Source organism: Silene latifolia, chromosome 11, assembly GCF_048544455.1.
Source record: "Silene latifolia isolate original U9 population chromosome 11, ASM4854445v1, whole genome shotgun sequence".
NCBI classification, from domain to species: Eukaryota; Viridiplantae; Streptophyta; class Magnoliopsida; order Caryophyllales; family Caryophyllaceae; genus Silene; species Silene latifolia.
In genome coordinates this window covers 66,142,171-66,164,016 of record NC_133536.1, presented here as the reverse complement: position 1 = coordinate 66,164,016, position 21,846 = coordinate 66,142,171, and positions in this window count along the sequence as shown.

Below are 21,846 nucleotides of genomic sequence, written 5' to 3'. Positions count from 1 at the left end.
CAACCAAAGCAAACTAACACCCGATACAACTACGAACAAGATAAGAAAAGAAGTATCACTCCTGCTGCTGCTGCTGCTCATCCATGACATAATCCTCATCTCCACCACCACCTGAGGTGCCAGCTGCTGAAGTCCCAATTCCCTCATCACCCCCTGCTCCAACCTCTGGACTCACGTACCATGGGGTCAAACCGCCGTAAGGGTAAGACTGAGGTGCTCCCCATGTGGACGCATCAACCCCGTAAGAGTGGAAAACCTCGCTGTAGTCCCCTACTCCCCTCCACCAAACTGGATGTGGTCCCGAGGTCCCAATACCCTGAGCATACGCCATCTCGTGCATGTTATGGAGCATCAAGGTAGAAGACACTCTCTCTGCCAGGTAGCTGTCACGTGTCGCCGGGGTATCAAGGTAAGGGTAACAAGGAAACGAGTGCTGTGGTGGTGCTGCCGGCTGTGGCTGAGTCTCAGCCATCCTCTCTCTCACACGGCGTGGTCCCCTCCCTATCCTGGGTCTGTCGTCCGCAGCTCTCACATTCTCCCCCTTCCTCGGCTCGGGCATAACCTGAAGGATCGCATCATCGATGAGGTACGTCTGTCTCGCCGGAGGTGCATCCTCATCCTCCTCCTCATCAAAATCGGCAGCTACACTACCGCATCCAACGGCTCAGTCGGTGGGAGGTGCTCAGGAGCCGGTATCCTCATCCAGCTCATGCCCCACACCCTCCATGCTAGGCTACCATCCGCCAAGGTTCTCAACCATTTCAGGTAGAGGAAATAATCTCTGTCCATGGTAGGTACCGGGGTGGCTAAGGGAACGTACTTGGAGGAAGCCGCAAAAGAAGCTAGCTTTTCGGCTAACCGAGTGGCGATAGCACCACAACTCAGAAACCTAGTGCTAGAGGAGGCATCAAAGCAAGACTAGCACAAACTATTGCAGGAGCATTGAAGGTCACTTTTTCAGTCCGTTCAGGGTTAAGGTAAGCTATCAGAAGCAACAACTCGTGGGAGTTTAACTTACTCATATCAGACCTCTCGTAAAGGAGACACGACATAGCAAGAAGAAAGACCCTCAAGGTAACATGCTGCACATCATTAATCAGTATGTTGCTAGCGGTGGGAGCTGATTTCCTGGTGATATAGGGCATAAGGTGGCAAACTTCACACTCAGACGGTATGTCGCGAAGGGATCCCTTGGGAGGCTTAGCCAAGCCAAGGTGAGAGGCAAAAAGGTCCATGGTCAACACAAAACTGGTGTTCATAAGACGGAATCGTACGGTGCGCTTTCGGTGGCTCGTATTTAAACGAGCTCATAAACTCCAAGGTCAGAAAAGCATATGAATGCTTCCGCAAACGGTATAGCCCAGTGAACCCCAAAGTCTAAAAAATATGACGGACATCCGTCTCAATACCCAGGTCCTCTAAAAGGGTCGTGTCCACACAACGAGTCGGTCTCATCTTACAGGATTGTAAGGCTACAAACCTTTCCCGTTGTGTAAAGTCTACAAAGACCACAAAAGGATACTCTGGTACAGCTGGTACCACTGGTCCACTACCCTCCCCAACTTCGGCATGAGAAGCCCTACCCCTCTTACTTTGTCTGGTCCCCAAGTTTAGTCTCGGCATCTGTTTCAACATATTATTTAAGTACACCAACGCATATGCACCAAAACATGCTATTTACACAAATTAAGTCATGAAAGAGTCATCTAAGTACACACTATCACCAACAATTTCCCAAATTACAAATAAAATTTCAATTCCTTATATCTCAGACTGTCTCTACAGCTGTGAAAATTTCATCATAATTAACACGAATTAATTCAACTATTACAATCTTTAGGACTCAAATCTTCAAAATACATCCATGTACAACACAAATTCCCAATCATATTAGACGATTTTCAGTTTGGGGCACTTTTAAGACGGAGTTTTAAGGCAAATTTTGAGGTGAAAATCACAAAAATCAACTTCCCACATGACATATACAACATAAATTACCCAAATTTCATCCTTTAACATGTAAAAGACAACCAAAAATCAATTTAATTTCTCAAACCCTAGAAAATTCGGCCCCAATTATATGCAATTTCTACTTGAGTTTTGTATTATAAACAACAATAATCATAAAAGGGAAGCATCTAGATCATATTACAACAATTACCATCAAATTTTCTTCCATATGAATCGATTTTTCAGATTTTCTAGCAACCTAATTGTCTTTTTAATTGATGAAAAGCATAAAAATAGGAAGGAAATCATACCTTAATCAAATAGGAAGTGAAGGAACAAATAAAAGCAATGAAAATCACCCAAATAAATTACCAGAGATTTGAGAGCAAGAGGAGAGGTATGGAGGTCTTAGGGTTTATGAATGAGATAGAAATAAAGAAATATGGATGAAAAGAGAGTATAAGAATCCCGCAAATATCCGGGTACTGTAGCTTACTCGATCGAGTGTCTCGGGTACTCGATCGAGTGCCCTCTACTCGATCGAGTAGGCGCTATCTGATCGAGTATTCGTAGGAAATTCCTACTTTCTCGACGTCATAGCTTCCTAACTAGATCGAGTGAGGTCTACTCGGTCTAGTAAGCACTCACACTCGGTCAAGTAAGGTTGGGTACACGGTCGGAATAACGAGGTTAACTGAAGATTCCTGCAAAACAACATCACGTGTCGATTCCAAACCGAGTTCGGAAATCGTCACCGGTTATCATATTCATTCACATTATACCATTACTACTCAATTGTACCACACCGGTTTCACCAACTAGGATACATATCATGTTATTCTATAACAAACTCCACACAACATAGTTTACTGATACGTGCCTAATGTATAGTCTTTTTAGCCTATTTCAGCACGTATTTCTATGCATTTCTATACTATTTTTATGGTATTTTGCCCCGAATTGGCTACTTTGGTGTATTTTGTCCTTTTTGTAGGAATGATCGCGAAAGTGGTGGAACCATACTCTTTTTCGTCCTTTTGCATGCATTTAGAGGAGACGGGATTGTCCCAGAGTGAGATACTGCACTTGGAAGCGTCATGGCACGCACTACGAGGCACTTGGGTGAAGGCGTGAGCTGAATTGAAGATAAGAGTACTCGATCGAGTTGTTTGTTGGTCGATCGAGTGGTTTCTAGACTCCCTGATGCTCGATCGAGCTATCCTTTCCTCGATCGAGTAAGCTGCACATGACCAAGTGCTCGATCGAGCTATCCCTTGGTCGATCGAGGGACTTCTGCTGAGATGTTGGTCGATCGAGTGGTTTAACCCACTCGATCGAGTGGTTTTCACGGGAATGGGCTTTAATCAGTCCATGTTTTAATTATTTCCACACAAACTCTTTGTTGTTTGGCTATTTAACCTGCGGATTTACTAGGTTATTAGGCATTCCTTTTTTGACTATTCTTTTTACTATCTCTTTTACTATCTTCCATACGATAAAAACTCTTTACTTAGTACGTTGCTTGTTTTTCCTCTACTGTTACTTTCGTTTTTGGGATTGCTTCACTCGGATTCGGGTTCTTTACGCCGGAATTTGCTTGGATTGTAATTTCCTCTCTTCTCTCAATAATAATTAACCTTCTTGTTGCATTAATTCCTTGTTTGCTTTATTTATTCTTTTGCCCTAGTTTATCTATTATTGCGATTTATTGTTGTTCATCATGTTTTCTGTTGGAATTTTATTTGCTGTTAGTTTAATTAAGAATATGAGTAGCTAAACCCCTTCATGTTAGGATTAGGGGATCTGCGGTAGAAAAATGACGACGTAGTGAATGAATTGGACGAATTGATTAAGAGACCCTGTCACTATAGCAATTTAACTGTAATTCCCGACCTAGTTGAGTGCACGCTTCTATGTCACCCATTAAACTGGCTACGATTAATCCTAGATCGAAAGATTGGACTAAATAGGCCTGCTATAAACAGTAGACTACCCTGATGAGGACGAAAGTTAAGTTAGTGGTATTTTAGGGTAGGAAGTGGACCGAAAGGACCTTCTAACATCCGTCTCACATTAGTTCGTCTGAGTCATTTACTGCTAAGTTGTTGGACTACCGTAGTGAACCGAAATCCCGACATGTCCCTCTCTTCTTGATAGTTAAATCGTAATTTACCGCTTTAATTCTCGTAGTTTAGAAACCAAAATTTAAACAACCCCCAATTGTTACCATAGGATTAGAATAGACATCTATAATTACTTTACCTCCCTGTGGATTCGATACTCGACTGCCTCTGCTTCATTTTAGTTGAGACCGTTAGGTTTTATCTTTGATAGGGTTGCGATAGCCGTGTCAAATTTTGGCGCCGTTGCCGGGGAGGCAATTGTTCAATTTTATTAGTTGTTCCGTTTTAATCCTGTTTCGGTCTAAGGGACACCCGTTCCTTGGACTATTCTCATTTTTTGTTGTAGTTTCCTCTTATGCGCAGGTCGCAAGGTGGTCCACTACTACCATTCGATCCTGAGATTGAAAGATCTCTGCACGTAAAGAGGAGATTGTTTCAAGATCAACAGTCAGAGGAAGAGTCCAGTTCTCGTTCCAATTACTACGAGAACGAACTGTTCGAGGACAACCCACCGTCTTCTCCAGTTTCTACCTCATCAGTTGAAACCGTCACTTTTCCAGACTTTCCCGAGATGGCCGAAGAAGCATCCATTGCCAGTCATTCTGAACCAACAACAGCGAATCTCTACAAGGGATTCACGTTACCAGGGGAGGCAAGAAAATTCGAGCCAAAGCCGTCCCTTATAAATTTGGTCGAGAGGAATCTATTTGGGGGAGCTGCAAATGAAGATGCAGCCAAGCATATGAAAATATTCATTGATTATTGCAGTTCTATGTCTCCACCAACTGGCGTGACTCCTGACCAAGTGAAAGAAACCATGTTCATTTTCTCACTCCGCGATGCTGCAAGGGAGTGGTATAGGGATTTGGATCGGGTAGCTGAGGAGATTACTGACTGGAATTCGCTAGCTTTGGCGTTTTATAAGAAGTATTTCTCCGCCTCAAAGACTATTGCCATTAGAGCTCAGATAACGAGCTTTAAACAAGGGCCTGACGAGACTTTCCACGAGGCATGGGTTCGATTCAAGAAGCTAGTGCGTACCATACCGCACCATGGGATCGAAAAATGGAGCTTGTGCAACCATTTTTATAATGGTTTATATGATGATCACAGGGCCGTTTTAGATGCTGCTGCCAATGGCCGTTTTGCTGAAAATTTGGGAGCTACCAAGGGGTGGAAGATCATTGATGATCTGGCCACCCATAAAGCTGAATATGGGAACTCGAGAGGAAACCAAAGAAGAGCTGCCGAATCTACTTCTGTCGCGGCACTTGAAGTTCTCACTGCAAGGTTTGACAAGTATGAGCTAGGAGGGGTTTCTAAGGGGGGCATGTACCAGGTTAATGCTGTGACAGACGGTCCTTTCGTCTGTAGAAGATGTGGGGGAGATGGACATGTCTCAGACCATTGTCCTAATCCTTTTGAGCAATGCGCTGCCTTTCAACATTACAGGCAGAACAACAGTTACTACGAGCCGAATATCCATCCCAATTTGAGGTGGAGCAATCAGAACGTGCTCAATCCCACGGCTCCTCCAACGTAGCAGCCATATATTCCTCCACACCAGAAGCAACAAGGCTATCATAAGCCTCCATCCTTCAACCCTCCTAACCAAGGTGCATCATCCTCTAGTGGGGTGAGTGAGATGGGTGAGTTAAAGTCCATGATGCAGTCCATTGCAAAGCAATTACAAGAGAAGGACACGGCATTCAAGGCACTTGAGACTCAAGTTGCCCAACTTGCTGCAAATCAATCTTCGAGGAAGCCGGGTCAATTACCGACTCAAAATGAGAAGAACCCACATGAGACGGTAAATCTGATAGAATTGAGAAGCGGTCTTTCTTATGAGGGACCAGAAGTGAAGAAATCAGAAACGAAGATAGCTGTAACTGATGATGAACAGTGTTTTGCCAAGAAAAAAGGGCTCACGACAAAGGAATTGCTCGATCGACTGAAAGCTGGTGTTCGATCGAGTGAAAATGGCGAGGAAAGCCCTCGATCGAGTAGTCTTTCTGCTCGATCGAGTGAACAGGAAGCTGAGGTTGATCGATCGAGTGGAAATGTTACTCGATCGACTGAAGTTGATGAAGAAACTGCTCGATCGAGTGAGCACATTGCTCGATCGAGTGATATTGATGACGGGAAGCTTATTCGAGAGCCTGCTAGTGCTCGTTTAAGCGAGAAATCACCGGAAAGACCTCGTTCGAGAGGAAAGAAGCGTCCAAAGGATACCGAACTTGCACCAGAAGACACTTTGGAAGCGACAAAACAAGGGACTCGAGATACCAATCACGGTTCCCTTCCCGAGGCGGCTGCAGAATACCAAAGTTAATCGACAGTTCGGCAAATTTGTTGAACTTTTGAAGAACTTGGAAGTCTCCGTGCCGTTCACTGAGTTGCTGACTAAGGTACCCTCTTATTTAAGATTTATGAAAGACATTTTAGCACGTAAGAGGACTATTAATGATAGTGAGACCGTAGCTTTGACTGAGGTGGGGTCAGCCCTATTTCAAAATAAGCTACCCCCTAAGCAATCAGACCCGGGTAGTTTTTCGATTCCGTGTCACATCGGTATGCAGTTGATTGATAATGCGTTATGCGATCTAGGCGCTAGCGTAAGTGTCTTACCTTTGTCTCTGGCTAAGAGACTTGGTTTGACAAAACTGAGTTGCACCAACATGATCGTCCAAATGGTGACCGTAGTCCGTCACATCACGGCCATTAGGTATAGTAGAAGACGTACTGTCCCGGATCGGGAAGTTCTTTATTCCCGTCGATTTTGTTGTCTTAGATATCCCCGAAGATGCACACACCCCTATTATTTTAGGGAGACCATTTCTATCCACCGCCCGTGCGGTGATAGACGTCGGTGGGAAGACTTTGACATTTCGGGTAGGGGATGAGGAGCCGATTTTCATCGGTCAAGTTCGGAGAGCTCCCATGCAAGTTCAACCTTGCAATGCTCTTTCTTCTATTGTCCCTATTGTTGACGCTCCAGATGAAAATTTGGAGAATATTGCTGTTATCGTTAACCCTCCGCCTCAGATTGAGAGCAAGAAGGAGGCAAGTTCGTCTGTTGTCCTTACTGCAGGTACAGATGAAAGCAAGGATGGGACTGTCAAAGGACGTGGTGTAGCCATTATCAATCAAAGCGAAAGCAAGGATGCTAACGAAGATGACAGAGGAGCGAGAACGAAGAAAGTTCGAACCTACATAGACTGGAACTACATTCCTCCTACTGTCGCAAATGGTGATTCGAGTTCATGGAAGATGAAGAGGTCGGTCAGTATCGCTGAGGTGACGTCCTCCAGTCAGAAGCCCACGAAGGGGCTACTGAAAGCTGATGAGAATTAAACGGGGAAATGCCCCGTGTAACAAACTGTAATAGACAATTCGTTTGAATTTCTTTTGAATTTGCTTTATTACGTTTTAATTAGGACAATTAGTTAGACAATTTTTAGCATAGGCTAAGACTATAGACTGTATTTTCTGCGTATTTGGTATTTTGGGATATGTTTGGATGTGTTTATGCAGGTTTGGGGAAGTTTCACGCATTTCGAGGAAGTAAAGACGGAAATTCAAAGAGTCTGCAGGAGGAAGTCCTCGATCGAGTACTTTTTGTACTCGATCGAGTGGAAATTGGGTCGATCGAGCTGTCTGGTTACTCGATCGAGAAAAGCCACAGAGGAACTGGTCGATCGAGGGGATGCTTACTCGATCGAGCATAGGGGACATCAAAAGTCCTCGATCGAGTGATTTAAAAACCACTCGATCGAGTGGTATGAACAGGACACGGGAGTTTTCTTTCTTAAAACTCTTATTTTCCTAATTCTATTTTCATTTTATCCCTAATTCCGTCTAACCCCCTCCCTAATTGCGATTTTCACTCCCCCAAATCCCCAATTTTCTTGCCCAAATCACCAAATCCGTCACCTACAATTCATTGCTAGCACTTTAATCTTCAAAAGCCCCTTGTTTTCCCTCTCATTTGTGCTCGTTTTCTCGGTATTTAAAGGGAATTAGGGTTTGCGGGATTTTCGATTAAAATCCGCCTTTGTCGCTTGTTTATTTGAAGTTTAATTGCTTTTATAGGATCATCATCATCAAGTAAGTGTTTCATTCACACTCTTTGCGTTTTCTCTTCGATTAATTTGAATTTCTTGAGGTGATTTTGAATTAGGGTTCGAAAAATCCATGTCTAGTCGAATTTTTTTTCGATTTAATTGTGTTTATATGCCCTTAATTAGCTTGTTGATGATCTTATCCCAATTCCTCACTGTTTCCACATGTTTGATTCGAAATTCGTACAAGATTTCCGCGTTTAGGGTTCCTGAGTCGAGTTTTTCGATGTCAGACGGTCTTATGTTGTCTTGCTTTGTTTAACTTCAGTCCATGCTTCCTTGCTGCTGTTGTTAACCGTTTTTCCGTCCCCTATCGCCATTACATGCTATGAATCATTGGGAATCTTGTACTGTGAGTATCTTTCGACTGCTAGGAGTCCCACATGCTTTCATATGCGGCTTTCATGCCTCTTAGTCTCCTTTAGCAGTCATTATTTTGTCAAATTATCACCATTCACTTGCTGCCAATTCGAAAATCCAGAGGAATTGTTGGGATTTTACTTGCTGTAGAGTCGATTTTTTCGACTTTTAGGGACTTACATGCTGTCACATGCTGATTAACGCATTATTTTAGCCACGGTTAGCAGCCGTTCTTTCTTATTTAGTCCCTTGATTGGATTGCAGGATGGATGCTAGTTCTTTGCCTTCTACTAGTACGTCCTCCAGCCCATCCGCGAGCGAGTTAGTGGTCCCTGCTGTCACCACTACTTCAGCCCTAGTCACCACCGCAGCACACCGATTCTCCTTGTTTCAGGCTGCGGGGACGGTTTACACCTCGGCTAGCTCGCCGAGCTCGATCAGAGCTACACCACCACTACTCTGCGCCAGGCCCTTCTCCATGCTGGGACGGAGGACTCACCCCTCGGTTCCCGACGCCCGGTATCTTGCCACCGAGGCCGCATCGCGAGCTAGCCATTAGCCATCACTTCCACCCTTCTAAGGCGATGTTACGGGAGAGGGCGCTCTCACCCCTTTACCGCGGATGCCCACGGTACGTTTTACTTCAGCGGACCACCGGACTCGGTTAGCCGCTTTACTTCGTTGCCCCCTCTCCTCCACCCGTTTCCTTGCACGGACTGACCTAGAGACCATAGGAATTTATGAGGAGGTCTGTAGTTTGTTGAACGGGACGGGTATGTCGGGTCTGATCACCATGCAGGAAGCTGCTATTCGTACCCCTACATACGAGTTTTTCAGCTCCTATTCTTTTGACACCGACTCTTACGATGCTGACCACTCTAGTTTTTGCATTCACTTTCGACTCCGTAATGAGTCGCACCACTGGACTTTGGCCAGGTTTGGGCAGGTTTTAGGCCTAGTTAGTGACGGTCCCACCGACCCACCTCGAGACCTCCTTCAGCCACTTTGGGCTGCACTTTCTCACACCCCCTTCTCCTCACGGAAGGGAGCTCACGTTCACTTACCTGCCCCCCGTTACTACTTGCGTCTGATAGGAGAGACCATCTTTGGGCGACCTGAGCCTAATAACGTGACCAACACTGAGCTAGCAATTCTCGCGGGGTACCTCAACATTGACTACGGTACCCCGTTTGTTCTAAACATTGCCTATCTAGTAGCTCAGCATTGGAACGGAATTGGGACTCGGGTCAAGACCGCTGTTGTCTGCGGCGGGCTAGTGACTAGGATTGCCCGCCACCTTTACCCCACTGAGCCTGGACTTACTGCACCCGATAGGATGGCTTACCTTGACCTGGGAGCCATGACCGACTTCGCTTGGTTCCCAAAGGCGAAGGGGAGCGCGAGGACGTGGAAGATTTGTGGTTCCACGTCTGTTACCTTGCTGTGCTCTACCCTTCCTCCACTCTTACCGCTCCCGTCTGCTGCTGAGGGAGCGAGGCCACCTCCACCTACCTACCACCTTACCTTCACTCCTACTTCTTCTTCTAGGAAGAGGAAGCGGGAGGCCGGAGCATCTTCTAGCTCTCAGACTCCGGCCCAGACCCAGACCCAGACTCAGACTGGACCCACACAGACTCCCACACCTACACCTTCACTCACTCCACCTCCTTCCGATCCGGCCTTTCCGGCCAATTTTGTCTGCCCTTCTGTTTTAGGGGCGCCCGAGGTCATGGACCAAGGGCGCCGTGATGCCTTGCTTTTGGACATGTCCAGGTACATTACTGAGATGAGACGGGATATGGCTTTGGCTGTATTCCCGCTCTACGAGTACCACATCCGAGCACGACGACCGATTCCAGAGGGGTGGCCACATCCCTCCTTCTACCGATACCCAGCGGACGGGTACCCTCCACTACCTTCTGACTCAGAGGAGGAGCCGGAGGAGACACCGGTAGCACGAGAGGTGCGGTTACGGGCTGAGCAGGCGGCGCAGCGAGCTGCCAGAGAGGAGGAGAGTGATCCTCCGTTCACACCCGGTCCGGAGGATCAGCCTGGAGATGACGACTGAGCCACCACCTTGTCTGTTGCTGGTTTGGGGAGATCGTTTTGTTGAGTCGGAGTACCTAGGAGACGGCGGTGCCGACGACGAGTAGCTACTGGTCTACTCACTTCCCCAGTTTTCTGGCTGGTTTGGGGAAGTTCGCTTTTGTATGTACATTACTCTTTTCATTTTTGTCTCCTTTATTTTTTTTTTATTTTTTTTTGCTGGTTGTATACCCCCATCCCCCATCTTTCTGCTGGTGTATGCTGGAGGACAACGAGGGCGTTGTCCGTTTTGGTTTGGGGAGGGTATTGCATCCTTTTGAGTCTGCATCTGCATTTGTTTTGCATTCACGTTTAATTTCTTGCCTGCATTGTTGTTTATTTTCAATAAAAATCAAAAAAATCAAAAAAATCAAAAAATTAGAAAAATTTCAAAAATTCAAAAACATTTCACGTTTATTTTTGCATATAGGTTGAGTCGGAACGGTAGATTCCCGTGATGAAATTGCACTATAACTTGTCATATTACTTGAGCCTTGCACTTTTATTGATAGTCTTTAGCCTTGTCATACGCATAATCTACGAATTTCTGTTCAAATATAGGCTGACTGTTTAGACTTGACCTATAAACTGGCAAACTACTTAAAAATTCTCGAGTTTTAGAGCCATAATCGGTGACATTCATGACCAATTCATTAGGAATTTTGAGAGTAGTACTCCTTGCATAGCATGTTTGTCTCATTTGCACATTTATGACATTCAATTTCTCGTCAAATGCACATATTCGGGTTTGTGGTTGGTGTCACATGCAGGGAGGGTCTTGCAAATTCCCCTTTCTTTACATCTTCACCCATTTAGCTCCACTTTAGCCAAAACTTGCCTTTTTGACCCATTAGCTACATTCCAAACTAAGTCTGCCTAGTCAAGCTAGTTAGTATGTCTTTTGTGGTATGTCTTCCATTGCAGTTTGGTCCGTAATTCTTGTTGGAGTTGGTGTATGAATTAAGGAAGGAGAAAAAAAAGAAAAAAAAAGAAAACGTGAAAGAAGAAAAAAAAATATACATGAAAAACAGAAAAAAAAGAGCTGATATGAAAAATAAAGAAAGAGAAATTGTGAAAAAAGTTGTACCCTCTTGTCAGAGTTGAGAAGATGTTCGAAGATGTACAATCGACAAGAGTTGTTTTTCAGTTAGTTGTTTCAGACGGTGTCTTTAAAAAAGGGAAGTTTGTAACCGTTTGACTCCTCCGTTCTATCCTATATTTTTTGAGGAGATTGTGCTTTGAGTCTAGTGAGTTTTGTGCCAAGTGAAGGGCACTAGTACTTAGTCTTTCAGTCGGTTGAGATCCGGATGGTTTCATTATGGTCTTGTTAGGATTAGCTTGACGCTTTTACCTCCACTTTTCCATAACATGTTTTGCCTTTCTCACCTGAACCTCACTATTCCCATATTATTTGCAAACCCTCGGCTGTGACGGACATTATTGGTTGGAGTGTGTGCATTAGTACTTGAATTGTCTTTCATTTTTGTTGCATGCATGCTATGTAGGTCGCAGTTAGGTGAGTGACTGTCTTTTCTTCTCTCTTCTACATATTACATTCGCCCTTTGCTTCATGAGAGAAGAGTGACCACGTGAGAGTCCAGTTTTGTCGGTCCTGCAAGGTCGATAGGTCAGCTTTATTTCTAAACAGCTTATAATTCGTTTATGCGTCTTGACCGCTTGGCTTTAATCATTGATTTTTGTTGCATTAAATCGGTTCAAGTAGACAAGTTAAGCTAGCTCTGAGTTATCATTTCCGTTCCATTAGTTTAGTTTTGAGTTTACTCGAGGGTGAGTAAAGGTTTGGTTTGGGGAGATTTGATACGTGCCTAATGTATAGTCTTTTTAGCCTATTTCAGCACGTATTTCTATGCATTTCTATACTATTTTTATGGTATTTTGCCCCGAATTGGCTACTTTGGTGTATTTTGTCCTTTTTGTAGGAATGATCGCGAAAGTGGTGGAACCATACTCTTTTTCGTCCTTTTGCATGCATTTAGAGGAGACGGGATTGTCCCAGAGTGAGATACTGCACTTGGAAGCGTCATGGCACGCACTACGAGGCACTTGGGTGAAGGCGTGAGCTGAATTGAAGATAAGAGTACTCGATCGAGTTGTTTGTTGGTCGATCGAGTGGTTTCTAGACTCCCTGATGCTCGATCGAGCTATCCTTTCCTCGATCGAGTAAGCTGCACATGACCAAGTGCTCGATCGAGCTATCCCTTGGTCGATCGAGGGACTTCTGCTGAGATGTTGGTCGATCGAGTGGTTTAACCCACTCGATCGAGTGGTTTTCACGGGAATGGGCTTTAATCAGTCCATGTTTTAATTATTTCCGCACAAACTCTTTGTTGTTTGGCTATTTAACCTACGGATTTACTAGGTTATTAGGCATTCCTTTTTTGACTATTCTTTTTACTATCTCTTTTACTATCTTCCATACGATAAAAACTCTTTACTTAGTACGTTGCTTGTTTTTCCTCTACTGTTACTTTCGTTTTTGGGATTGCTTCACTCGGATTCGGGTTCTTTACGCCGGAATTTGCTTGGATTGTAATTTCCTCTCTTCTCTCAATAATAATTAACCTTCTTGTTGCATTAATTCCTTGTTTGCTTTATTTATTCTTTTGCCCTAGTTTATCTATTATTGCGATTTATTGTTGTTCATCATGTTTTCTGTTGGAATTTTATTTGCTGTTAGTTTAATTAAGAATATGAGTAGCTAAACCCCTTCATGTTAGGATTATGGGATCTGCGGTAGAAAAATGACGACGTAGTGAATGAATTGGACGAATTGATTAAGAGACCCTGTCACTATAGCAATTTAACTGTAATTCCCGACCTAGTTGAGTGCACGCTTCTATGTCACCCATTAAACTGGCTACAATTAATCCTGGATCGAAAGATTGGACTAAATAGGCCTGCTATAAACAGTAGACTACCCTGATGAGGACGAAAGTTAAGTTAGTGGTATTTTAGGGTAGGAAGTGGACCGAAAGGACCTTCTAACATCCGTCTCACATTAGTTCGTCTGAGTCATTTACTGCTAAGTTGTTGGACTACCGTAGTGAACCGAAATCCCGACATGTCCCTCTCTTCTTGATAGTTAAATCGTAATTTACCGCTTTAATTCTCGTAGTTTAGAAACCAAAATTTAAACAACCCCCAATTGTTACCATAGGATTAGAATAGACAGCTATAATTACTTTACCTCCCTGTGGATTCGATACTCGACTGCCTCTGCTACATTTTAGTTGAGACCGTTAGGTTTTATCTTTGATAGGGTTGCGATAGCCATGTCATTTACCATGCTATTAAATCATTCATGTATACATTTAACGCATTATCTCATCACTTAAACCTTTGCCTACTATTCTGCTAATAAACTTATAATCACATTACTTTAATCACTCTTTTAACATAAAATTCACAGGCATCATCCAAGGGTACTAGCATAATAATTATGCTTCAACATAAACAAATTAACCTACTTAAATTAATCACGTCACATGCGGAAGCTTTCAGCCATTCATATATCGATCACATTCATCCATTAATATTTTGATAAATCTCACTACAATTCTACAACTCTTTAACTACCCTCATAAGCACTATTATAAGGCTTATAAACCCTTACAGAAACTACCATTACTAACGACTTGAACAAACACAGTCATTACCGTATTTCATATCGCATCACGCGTTTCTACTCTTTTCACATACTTCTATCGTATAAAACCTTTCACGTTCCTCATTATCATCACACACACATATTAGTTCCAACAAAACTTTACCATATATGTTTCTAACATAACTATTATGCACATGCTAACTTCAACATAGACCCGACCACAATCAATTCCAACATAATCACCATACATATTAAGCACATAATGGCCGACTCAACATTCCCATACCCAGTGACTGGCTTAAGCATAATGGGGCCAAGATTTTGAAATGAGGGCACCTACTCACCCAAAATATAGCATCGGCTGGGGCTCCCAATATACATACACCAGGTTCATTTTATCAGACTCACAACGTTCATTAGGTTCATTTGTTATAGGTTCCAAAATCGTCGCTCTGATACCACTTTGTGACACCCCCATATACCAAGGAGCCTTAACAAGACCTTCCCGAGCATATAAGGGCATCACCATCTTGGTTGCCCGAGGTAATTAATCATCAAAAGTCGATAAAAGAACATTTAATTTTAATTTTACAAGTGATACAGCCAAACTACTAAAACAAAGGTGCAACTCGTTAAAGCTATATAACTACTTCTGACATTACTCGTGAATACTCATCCCTGCCATAACTCCAGCTACCATCCAAGACAACACCTGCTAAGACTGACTGCTCACCATAAGGGATCACGGCAGACACGACAAAACAAACAAAGACAAACCACACAAGGTCAGTAACTGAAGAAACACACCAACCACAGGCACATCACGACAGAACATAAACATACATACAAGCCACATCTCCTACAATCAATCACCGTCACCGACTGTCCACTGGACCAACCCTGCCAGTGGGGGACCGCAGCCGTACCCACCAAATCCCCGCTCATTATACCGAGCGATAAACCCTGTCCTTTTAATGTGCACATCCCCTCCCGTGGCGGGTTCCACGGAGGGCGAAACTAGGGCGTGAAGCCACTCCCGCAAGTGACTCCACTCAGCCGAGGATGCACCTCGAGAACCACAGACAATCAGTGTAACACCCCGATTTATGAAGGAGCCTTTAGCAAGACATTCCCTAATAAACCGAACTGTTACCATCTCGGTTTCCCGAGGTAGTGAATAACAAATTAAACTCCAAGGCAAATTATATAATTACTTTAACTTAATTATAACAAAACCTCTTTTACATCAAATTACAAAGAACTAACATAAATGAAAGTGAAAGTCTTCTAAATGATGATCTAGCTACTAAGTCTTCTGATCCAGTGTCTCACGCCCATCAAGCTCCCGTCCTATCTCTTAAACCTGTCAAGTCTGCTCGCCAATATTTGGGTCATCACAGGTGTTCACGAATACACAGGGTCAACCACGAGGTTGAGTAGGGAATACAATGAAGCAACAAAATATGATATGCATGCTCCTCCGTCACCTCCATCTCCATCTCAACTCATATCTCATAACCCGGAACGTCCAGCCATACCGATCCCCGGCAGACTATCAATCGACCGTCGTCGATATACCACTTCAAGGTGAGGTTATCCAGGCGGAGTCTGCAGAACCCGCCTGGGCCTTATCACAACGTATCACAACCTCGTCACCACCACACCATCCTCCAACTCCAATGCACATGAAATGCTTAACAGTAAACAATGCAATGCAATATGTATACCATTGAACTGATCAATTATAAAATCATGTCAGCTACAAAATGTTGTGATAGCATACTCAATACGATCAATTCGGTCGATCACAACCCAGTATATGAGTCATAGCATAAAGCAACAACCACGAAACAAGTCAACGTTCACAACTTGGTCATATGAAACACAACAAATCAACACCATTCAACAACAACGATAATAAGTCAAGTGTATTTCCCTACCTTTTCGCAATCCAAGCACGCACAAGCAATCAATTATGATCCTTCACATATCCATCACCTACATAACAGAATTATGTATAATTACCACCTATTCAGTCAATTAATCATTCACATAACCTAGACTCATCATAATTTAATAGGAATATCAACTTAAAGAACAAACACGACTTTTCCTGATTTTCCTGCACATAGCAGACTCGGTATAAAATGAATAACTAATTCCTGAAAATTCGAATTGATGCAAGGCCAATTGAATTGGAACCCCATGAGTCTTAGCTACAAATTATAACTAACGTGTTTTTCTCAAATTCCAAACTTATCAAGGGTTTTCAGACTGATTTCCAAAAACTGACAGAAACCGTCGCATAAAACGTATTGATTCATAAAACGAGTTTTACAAATGATTTTTAAGTAAAACCAACGCCTAGCTCATCTAAACGCTTTAAATTAAATATAGGAAAAAGACCCAGCACCAAATCAATATCTAAATTATGTTTTAGAAGTAATATTTTAGCCTCTACTGATTCGCGGACTTTTTAGATAGACGTTCACAAATAATTTCTTCAGGAAAAACTACATGGTGAAATGCTACCAATTTTCACAGGCATAAACTAGGCTTGGAATAAATATGAGTCTCTTCTTTAACTTTTTGCATCCCACGACTTTAAGACAGGTAAAACACTCAAATAACACAAACCCACGAATCTGTGAATTGCTGTAACTATTCTATTCATTTATCTCATACGATTTATAATCAAAACCCCCAAACCAATTTCTAGGGTTACAAAAATTATTCCACAACTACTATAATTATGCTAATAATTGAATAAAGAGGTAATAGGATAGTCTACTTACGAAATAGGATGAGAATAGGCGGAGAATCGCCTCGCAATGCCTCACGAGTTCTTAACCCTCACGGCTCCCTCTTCTCTCTTTTCTCTCTTTTCTCATGGTTAAAGTGAATATGGTGATAGGGAAATTAGGGTTTGGTTAGATGAGTTATATGTATAGGATAGGTGCTATTAAGACGATACGGGCCTAGCCTAGTTAGATTAATTAAAACCCGCGTCACAGAGTTACCCGAGTCACAAATACACTACACGACCCAGCTGGTAACTCGGCCTAATATAATATCATATTAAAATACCGGGTATTACAGTCTACCCTCCTTAAAAGAAACTTCGTCCCGAAGTTTACCCTCTCTACCAACCAACGCAAACGAATTATGAAACGCATATACAAAAGTATGTAAGGCACCCACCAAATTGAATATTAAACGCAGTATTACATTCCACCCTCCTTAAAATAAACTTCGTCCCCGAAGTTTAACCATAACAGAAACACATCATGTAACACTCCAACATAACCCACACAACGCATAACCAATATAGCCAAACTGAGAAATCACACATGGAGGTATAAATATTTTACAATCCTACCCTCCTTAAACATGGTTACGTCCCCGTAACCTTCATTATTATAACAAAAGTTCTCAAACTACTGCTAACAACTGAAAGGGGATAAAAGATTCACAACTCACGCTCAAGTTAACTAATCCCTACTAAAGACAATCAATATACAAGCTCTCTCAAGGAAGCTACGATTCTTCTGCTCTGACAAAGACATCGCCACGGATCGGAGCAAAAGCCACGTTGAATAACTTAAGACATTTCAGTATTAATCTAGACACTCTTCATATCAATCAATACATGCAATAACATTCACAGGATCTGCTTGTCAATCTAATTTATACATTACTACTCAGGTTATAAAGATGAAGATGCCTAGGTGCTCACATATGGTTCATGTCAAATAACATCGTTTCATCAAGGTTACTAAGCAAGATCACTAACGTAACATACCACGATAATCCTATCCGGCGTATTCTCGTGGCAGCATATTTTCCAAGAAATATTGGTAACATTTATTCATGTGAATAATCAAATTATGAATGGAACAATGCTTTACAAGGTTACCAGTAAAAATCATTAGTAATTATTCATTTCACTAATCATTGTAATCTCATACCTTAGAAACAGAGGGAATCAATCAACATAAGAAAAGAACTAGGGTCAAACTTAATAAATCGATTTATGAAAATTTGTAACCTAATAGGTCCAGTCTGACTTTCCTTTACATAACTGTACAGATTTAGGTCAAGACACAGAATCACCAATAAAATGAAGACAACCAGTTTCGCAGTACTTATCATCATAGAAATATTTTTAATCCTCATAACAAAGGGTTTGGGATTTATTCACGAATGACGAATGCACATTGATTGGCAAATTTTACAAACTTATTGGTCGAGTCAATCAAACGAGTAAACAGCGATATTGGAAAGTTAACATACAAGACTATCATACATAAAATTTCGTTCTTGGTGTTAAATATATTTAAACTGCACCCAACACAATGACATAAAAGATTAAATGTATTTAACTACACCAATTTTACAAATATTCATTACATATCATGCTAATATCAACATACCATGTTAACACATAACTCACTTAAATCACCACATTACATTTCCCGTTTTGACATTCGTAACTAACCACAACCCACCAATTCACTACATGAACGAACAACATGACTAAATTAACCCACTATTTGTGACTCCGTTCTAGCTTCATTCCTCCGGACTAGCAAATATCATGAAACCATACAACCGGACAATCGGTTGGAAATCTCATTCAATTTATACTCACACGACAAAATTTAACTTCATTTTCAAAACTTTTACTTTCATCTTTGACGGTTGAATAACTTTCTTAACATAAATCTTATAACATAGCCGTCCATAGAATCCATTTACAGCTTACTACGAAACTCAAGATCAGATAAACTTAATTCAATTCCTTCAACAATACAAGCTTAGGTGTCGACTCATATTTCATAATTTACAGGTTCATCTAATTCATTTCAGTCCTATCTTTACTAATGAACGACTATTACCTCAACATCAGGATTTTAGTCGCACTTCTTTACTCAGTTATATTCACGGTTAACACGACTACAGCATTTAATCGGAGACCTTTTAGATAGTACACATTCCCTGGTGACGTCTCATCAAAGCATAAGATTCGTACCATAATGTAAAGCAAGTAACTACAAATTAACTGTGTTCAATCAAAATTTTACCTCTTTATTATAGATCTATTTATCACAGGTTGCATGGTCACACAAAAGTATAAGTACCAACTCAATCACATGTTAAATTTTAAAACGATTTATCACGTCATAAGAACTAGACAAGAGTCTAACCATATAGTCAATATAAGAAGATTATTAGTTTAGATCGGAGGCACATTATAAAATTCCCAGTTAAACTCCTTACGGAACCATCGACTGTGCGTCATGAGTAATTAACTTAATAATGTAGAAGTCAAACAACTGAAATTACAATTGAGTATTAATAGTTATATGATTCACAATAACAACAAAATTACTTCCATATCACACATATGTTTAACATTTTAGTAACCATACCATTCAATTGTATCCATCAACTCAGTATAATTCATTTCCAGGAAAATAAAAGATATCGCATAAACAACTTAAACATGTACATATACCATCATATAACTTGTAAAACATTATCTATGACAAAAGATTGGCAAGGTGAACAAGTTCTCTGGTTTGCACGGTTTGAACAAATAGGCAACTCGCGGCTCAATTAAACGTAATTATAACGACTATCATTTAAACATACGCATAACATGTGAATCATCAAAGGGTCGTCAAAATATAATTCATAGCGACGGTTCGAGAATATATTTCAAATATCGTAACTATATCAAACTATATTACAAATATCGTGACAATTGCAACAATCACCTTAGCATTTCATGACAATACAACTATGAACATATCCAATAAGGAACAACAACACTATTTTATTATCATATCATAAGTTTAGGTTCAACTGAAATAAATTAATGCAATGAAAGTAATAAGTATAACTATAGGCACACAGACTCACATAAAAGACATTAGAACTCGGATGACATCCTACATGTGTGAACATTTAGACATACTCATTACTACCATCCATGTGTAAACATTTAAACATAATTATTATAAATATTCATGCAAGTATATTAGAACAATCAAGTTAACATTTAACGCCACCAACTTTACAAAGATATGACAATATAGTTTTATATTTATATATATCCGACCACTATACAAATATGATGAACACACCAGAGATATTACAACATGCCAAGCATATATAAAATATGCAAACAACTGGACTCGTATAAAATATTTCACCCTCGATTAAGAATCAAATTAAGCTATTCAATTTCACTCATACTATCATGCCAACAATGTTATCAACTAAACTTTAATTTTATCACTTGTTAAGATACATAACTACTGAACATGCGTGCTACTATCATCATATAAAAAACCTTTATAAGGTCACATTCATAAGGCTCATGAAATAACCAAACAATTGTATGAAAACTCAACATAGAACCCACATTTTACAAGTCATGATTCACGTTGTAACTTCCAAAGACCACGAACAAATAACCATTCGATTAAAACTTGATTCATATTACTTTTATAAAATACGGAGAGTTAAAAACACAGGGGAAAAAGAATTAGGTCTAAAGCACAAGAATTCCATTTTTAAAGAATTTTACAACTCAGTTGGTCCAAACAAGTATGTGACAGCAATTGGTCCGAAACTTGGGTCAGTTTTTAAAACTTACCATTTAATATAGAGACATCAAAAATTTTCGTGGCTTATAAATTTGAAAACATATACGAATCTTCTGATCGATGGAGTTGGAATTATGCAAAAATTATTAATACAATTTAAATGAGGATTTTTACAAAATCGTTGGTCAAAACATCACTGCACAGGAACTTCCTGACCACAGCCCATTAAAATATTTATTACTCCTAATCCGTATATCCTATAAGAATGAAACCAATTCCAAATGAACACTAACTCACGAGGCTATCTCTCATAAAATTTTCATCCATAGGCAATAAACAGAAAAGAAATGGCAGTAAGGTCAATTAAAGAGTAAAATCAAACAAAACGAGTTTCAGCACTAGGTCATTCTTTACTATGTTACAAGCTCTTATGAACATACTATGTATACTAACCCATCCCAACTTAAATCTCACACTTTGTACTTACGTAAACATCTATCCCATAGAATCCCTTCGCATCTCGATCTACTCCTTACATCTAAATCACGATTGCTATGACTAGAAACATGCAATTCAATAGTGTTTCTAATTACTATCACAATACTATACTAGCATGGCTTCGGGATCACATAACCGCATATCGCTAGACATAATAGCACTATCAACACGTCGTTCAATATCCATCCAGATAAATATCATCAATTCGCAATTATTTTCACGCTCACGATTACCACAATCCAACACTTCATTGATTATCAACCTGAACACGAAAATTTATTTCTCATCTCCACAACATCATATGATCACGTCATCATTCATACAAAATACTTACCGTAACGTTGTCCTGCAGCATGGTTAGAATATATGGGTCTTAAGGTGTACACCCACTCGATTATATCCAAGGTTTTCCTTCTAACTACCCCATTCACTCGATTTCTCTCGGGTTACCTGGTTCAAAACTGAGA